The sequence below is a fragment of the Puntigrus tetrazona genome, chromosome 16 (assembly GCF_018831695.1).
Source record: "Puntigrus tetrazona isolate hp1 chromosome 16, ASM1883169v1, whole genome shotgun sequence".
In the NCBI taxonomy this organism is placed as follows: domain Eukaryota; kingdom Metazoa; phylum Chordata; class Actinopteri; order Cypriniformes; family Cyprinidae; genus Puntigrus; species Puntigrus tetrazona.
The window spans coordinates 7,328,000-7,333,824 of NC_056714.1; the positions used below are offsets into that span (position 1 = coordinate 7,328,000).

A 5,825-nucleotide genomic window follows, 5' to 3' on the forward strand; every position below is an offset into this window, starting at 1 on the left:
AGGGTCACTGCTAAACAATGTATTTCAGCTTAACTTGTAAGTATAATTAAACTGGCTGGGCAAATTATCACAAAGAAATGCATTGAGTATTGTTGAAATTATTTAGCATTTTCCTCCTTAGGACTTTTTTATCTATGGCTTTTATCTATAGATGTCATTCAAAAATCACACAGCTGTTAACTAGTTCACTGTAATTTAATGCCAAGGTAGTAAAACGTATAGTCTTATAAATATGCATTATAAATATACAAATGTACACATATTTACAATGTTCATAACCGTGAAGTGCATCAAAAGTGTCTATAACACTGATTAACCCATCAGTGGATCAAATGGAGGTGATATTCTGCAGACTGTGTGCTCTCGCTTCCTATCAGATAATGAACCAATCAGCCGAAAGCCTGCTTCCTGCTGCATATTAAAAACATCGAGACCTCAGACACCGTCCCACAACGCTCTGTGATGAGGGTTTCTGTACACCGTTACATGAAACATGATGAAACTAGACGCTGGGGTGTTCCAGAACGCAGGTTATGTGACAAACTCGGGTAACCTCAAGTATGCAAGGTATGCAGGTAGCCATAGCAACTCTCTGAAGATAGTCATGTGATGTGTAATATATTATTCTAACATGGTTATTATTTTTATTATAATAAATCTAAATAATGTAATATATTTATTGCCATATATGATAGTTTTATGTATAAATTTGACTTTTAATTATAATCCCACACATCATTGATCTGCATTTAAGATTAAGATTAATAAAAAAAAGATAGCAGAACCATAAGTTAGTTGGCGATATGCCCTAAATTTGTAAATGACCTTTGAACAGAAGAAGAAGAAAGAAACTTTTTCTTGGCATCCGTTTCCATAGAGACTGCTGGGAATGTCTTGTGTGTTGAATGAACTTTCTCCTGAAAGCAGCATCCCCAGAGAAACAAGGTTTGTGTTGATCAACCAAGAGTTCAGGGTTTAGCACATGATACATTAACCTTGAGTTAAATATTAAGAGGAAAACTAAAACATAGTTATATGTACAAAAATAAAACAAACAAAACTGAATATCAAATGTATATGTTCATACAGCAGCAAAGTTCAAAGTAATTTCACTCTCAGACTGAATTCAAATACAATATTGTTTTTTTTGTTTGTTTTTTTTCCCAGACATCTGTGGAATATGAGAGAAATACAGCAGGTGTCAGAGTTCAGCTGCAGATATGTGGACCAACACACACACGCGCACACACACACACACACACACTCACACACACACGCACACACACACACACACACACACACACACACACACACACACACACACACACACACACACACACACACACACACACACACACACACACACACACACACACACACGCACACACACACACACACACACGCACACACACACACACACACACACACACACACACACACACACACACACACACACACACACGCACACACACTCTTTACATCCTGCTCATTTGGCATTCAAGAGAAACAAATAAACTGAATTATTTAAAACATGGTTAGGAAAAAAACAGATAGAATTGGTCTAATTAAGTCTAAGGTACTATCCAGATAAATGTGTTTTTAAGGTTTTATTAATAAATCAGTTAAACAATGAGTGTAAAGGCCGGGACACAAGAAGCTGACTGAAGAGAGCCAACGACCAACAGCTTAGTGTGTCCCGGCCTTGACATTTAATTCATTGTTTTGGGCTCTCGTCGGCGTGATTCAGCATGTTGACATCGGGAAGAGTAAGAACTCTGATTGGGTGCCTAGTTTCGTGATTGAGTCAGTGCCAGATAATTAAAGCGAAAGTAATTAAAGTGTTTTTATTTGAAGAAAATAAGTAGTCTATTTCCTGTTGTTTTTTGACCCCCTCATCAAAGCCGCATTTAAACACCCAGTGCTGTGATTGGCTAATAGTAATCAATCTATGACTGACAGTGTTCATCAGAGCATCTGTAATAACTCACAAACCCTGCAATAAAAACAGTTGTGTGTTGTGCATCATCTTTTATTTTCAATTATGTTTATAAATGTATCCACGGTAAGAATGAGGTGACAAAGGATCAATTTCTTACTGAAACACCACTTCATTAAACACAAAGTTTATCACATTTCTGCACGTTCTCCTCTCTGATCAGTGGGCGGGGCTACGCAGGCGGCGCTCCTGTTTTTGCTCATTATCTTCAGCATAAAAGTTCTGAAACTGACTTTTTTTTTTATAGTGCAGTGAATATGTTGGTCTCATTTCATAGTTCTTCAAAATATCAAGATCAATGTGATAATTATAGTTCATTTTAAATTCTTTGGGAAATGTACTACAAATTTCAGAGTAAAGATGTGTTTTCAGTGTACTCCGCTCTGTCTAACAGGCACCACAAACATACAGCATCTGTTACAGTATAAAGTTTATAAGTATAGTTTAATATATGTGAGTCGGCGCACAACATCCACACACAGAGACTCCCTCGGCTCCACGAGACATCCTACACACCGTGACTTTTTGAAACTTTTCTTTCAGACGGGATCGAGTGATCTCTGGAGACTCTTACGAGGAAGGACACGTTAGCAGACAGACTCCTGCTGACCCTTGACCCCGTGACCCCGGCAGCGCTCACGCTCGGCTGCTCTGAGGTCAAACCTCACCAGATTAGCACAGGGATGAGAAGCAGAGCAGGAGCGGGAACGAGAACGAGAGTGGGAGAAACAGGAAGAAGCTGAGTAAGACGCTATTTATAGATGAAGCAAAAACAAGAGAAAAGCTTCTGAAGACACATCCTAACTCTTGACATTAGCTTTGATCTGACAGTCTCCATCCAAACACAGCCCTAAATACACTAGAGTTCATGCTAAATCTGCCTCAAAAGACCAGCTTATTTCCATGTTTAGGCTGGATAATACCAGATAGTGCTGCATGAGTAGTATTCACTAGTTAAGATGATATGTATTTTTAGTATATTCATTCATTTGACAGGTGCTTTTATCTGAATGTTTAGTAGCTTAATTGCAAAAGTTAACTTCATTTATTATAAAGGAATCAACAATATTGGCAATGGCACAAACAAGAAACGTATACAACTAGAGAAGTGAAACGTGTGTGTGTGTGTGTGTGTGTGTGTGTGTGTGTGTGTGTGTGTGTGCCAATCAATCAGTAAATCAATCGATCAATCAGTAACTTTTATTTATATAGCACTTTTAACAATACAGACTGTAAAAAATTACAGAATTAACCACTTAATTTTTAACTACACATTAACTAAGCAAGCCAAAGGAATCAAAACCCCATCCGTGACAGAATGGAGGGGGAAAAAACCTTGGGAGAAACCAGACTCAGTTGGGGCCTGTTCTCCTCCGACCGGACGCCCAGTGCTTAACGTCCAGTTCAATTTTAAACACAGCTGTGTCAGACTTTTAGTGGACTTATAGTGTGTGTGTGTGTGTGTGTGTGTGTGTGTGTGTGTGTGTGCGCGCGTTTGCGGTGATCTGTCCACGGGTCTCATCTAGGTGTTCTGGTTTCTGATGAAGGTCATCTCTGGGTGCTGATCCACCATCTGATCTGGATACGAGCTGAGAAACAGAATAAGAAAGAAACAAGACTAATATTAGCATAGATGCTATTTCTTTTATGAGGAGTGTTTCTCTAGATAATGTTATATGCAGCACCATGTCTTCAAACTAGTTATCCTTAAAGCCTGCCCTCTGAGAAATACTGAGAATATAGTTTTGTATAAACTAATATATAATTGTAGCAACACCTCCCCCTTTACCTTTTGGACATGGCTCATTTTTATAATCTTGGGGGGGGTAGACTGATTTAAAGGAATGTATTTGTCTAGTTTTAGCCAGGTTTCTGTCAAACAATGCAAATCTAGGTTCTGACCATTGATCAAATCTTTTCGTAGAAAGCGACCCGATGTTCAGTAAGCCAAGTTTTATCATTTGCACATCTGGCAGGGATACACACACACAGAGAGTCAGCAGCATTCAGTGCTGACCTCTTCCAGTATGTTATGTAATTGAGTCTGGTCATCTGAGAGACTCATCCCAACCAGCAGCAGCGGAGCACAAACACACACATTCTGCATGAATGCATGCACCACCACAGCTTTCTGTGCGTTGCATCAGCCCGGGTGGGCTATTTTTACTGCTTATTTGAAAGCCGGTGCTTTTTCAACAAACATGCAGGAAGCTAAAGAAGCAAAATATGTATGAGAAATGAGGACATATTGGGTTTTAAAATGTAGTTATTTTGTGTCAGGACCAAAGCGATAAATGTGTTCTATCGTACGTTGAATAAACAAAGTCATTTCAAGTACATCACACTAATGCTCAGTGGCATTTTCTGACTAAGGCACTCAAACACAGTCCGCAGTGTTTTCTTGTGCTCTTCAGTTTCTCGCTGCACCTCATGACCCAAGCATTTGAAGCGACGTACATCACTGACTTTCTTCATGACACGGTTAATGAAAGCCAAGAACTTCATAAGGCAAGTGTAAGAGGACCACCACCGACATCTCGACTCATCAGAGCAGACAATTATCAGCAAACAACGAACCAGTCGAAGCAAAGGTGATTCCAGACAGTGCAAATCTTTCATCACCTGCAGCCAGTAAAGACGAAACGAAAGCTGGTCTGCTATTCTTACAGATGCACCAGCAGTCTGGAAATATTCTAAGTGCTTGAACCCACTGCTTCCTGTTTGAAACTGTTTGTTTTGAAAGTGTGTCACATTTCTTTAAGCCGTGAAAGCCGAATGATGAGTGTGTTTCAGTGCGTGTGCGGTGTGCTGCTAAAATAAGGACTCGCTTTGTTTGTAGCTTGTTTGTGTTTTAATCCAATGTATATTCATGTTCCAGACACACTCACAGGACACTCTGCAGGTTAAAAAAACACACACTGCCAAACAAACAACAACCGATACCTTCACATTTTATGGATTTGCATTATCAAATGTAATAAATATGTAATAAACAATACATATTTATTTTATTAAACCCAAGCATAAACCATCGTTTCTAAGCATGTTTATGTCAAAATAACAGTTGTGAGAACATAGTCGTGTATATTTTACTTGTAAACCGATGCTCAGCTGTTCTTTTGAATAAAAGCTCAGTGAACACTGTATCATGATGCTCACAGACACCAAGACGTGCCTTTACACGTAACTTCACCGAGCTGATTGCTCCCGAAAGATCATGTTTTCAAGTAATGTCAAGTTTGTATGTGATGTTACATGAAGAGTTCTGCATTTGACAGTGTTGATCATAACAAGCATCTAGAGAGACTGGACAACTGCGTCTGGTTTTCTGGGAAATGGTTCAGGTCTTACTTTGAAGGCAGAGGTTATTATGAAGAGCATGAGTCTAAGTGGACATGCATGACATGTGGAGTCCCACAAGGCTCGGTTCATGCTCCCACTAACTCAAATAATGAGAAAGAATCAAATCACGGCTCTGCTGATGATACCTGGATTTACCTAGCCTTATCTCCACATGACTACAGCCCCATTTATTCCTTCAGCCAGTGCATTGATGAAATTAATTAGTACGTGCCAGAATTTACTTAATTAATTAGAATTAATTGCATTTGGAAACAAATATGAAGTTCTTAAGGTGAATGCATACCTTGAGTCTAGGGTTCAAACAACTAAACATAAAGTCAAGAATCTCAAGGTGATCCTGGAGACAGTGGTCATGTCAAAGCAGTAACTAAATCAGCATATTATCATCTCTAAAACACTGCAAGAATTAGATGCTTTGGTTCCAGTCAAGACTTGGAGAAGATTGTTTGTGGCTTTATCACCAGCA

The 5,825-nt window shown here is 39.1% G+C and overlaps 2 long non-coding RNA genes across 4 annotated transcripts in view; one reads left to right on the forward strand and one right to left on the reverse strand.

The window, feature by feature from the left end:
- The first annotated feature begins 260 nt into the window (after positions 1-260).
- Positions 261-1,289, forward strand: LOC122360225. The gene is made up of 3 exons (XR_006252789.1): positions 261-567; positions 836-945; positions 1,168-1,289. It is a non-coding gene; the product is annotated as an uncharacterized LOC122360225 (long non-coding RNA).
- A 2,237-nt stretch (positions 1,290-3,526) lies between these two features.
- The window catches only part of LOC122360224, a 54,825-nt gene continuing 52,526 nt past the window's right edge, over positions 3,527-5,825 (reverse strand). The window contains exon 5 of one of the 3 annotated variants that reach the window (XR_006252784.1): positions 3,527-3,585. This is a non-coding gene — a long non-coding RNA (uncharacterized LOC122360224). The remainder of the gene's footprint in view (positions 3,586-5,825) is intronic. The other 2 variants (XR_006252782.1, XR_006252788.1) reach the window with 2 other exon arrangements.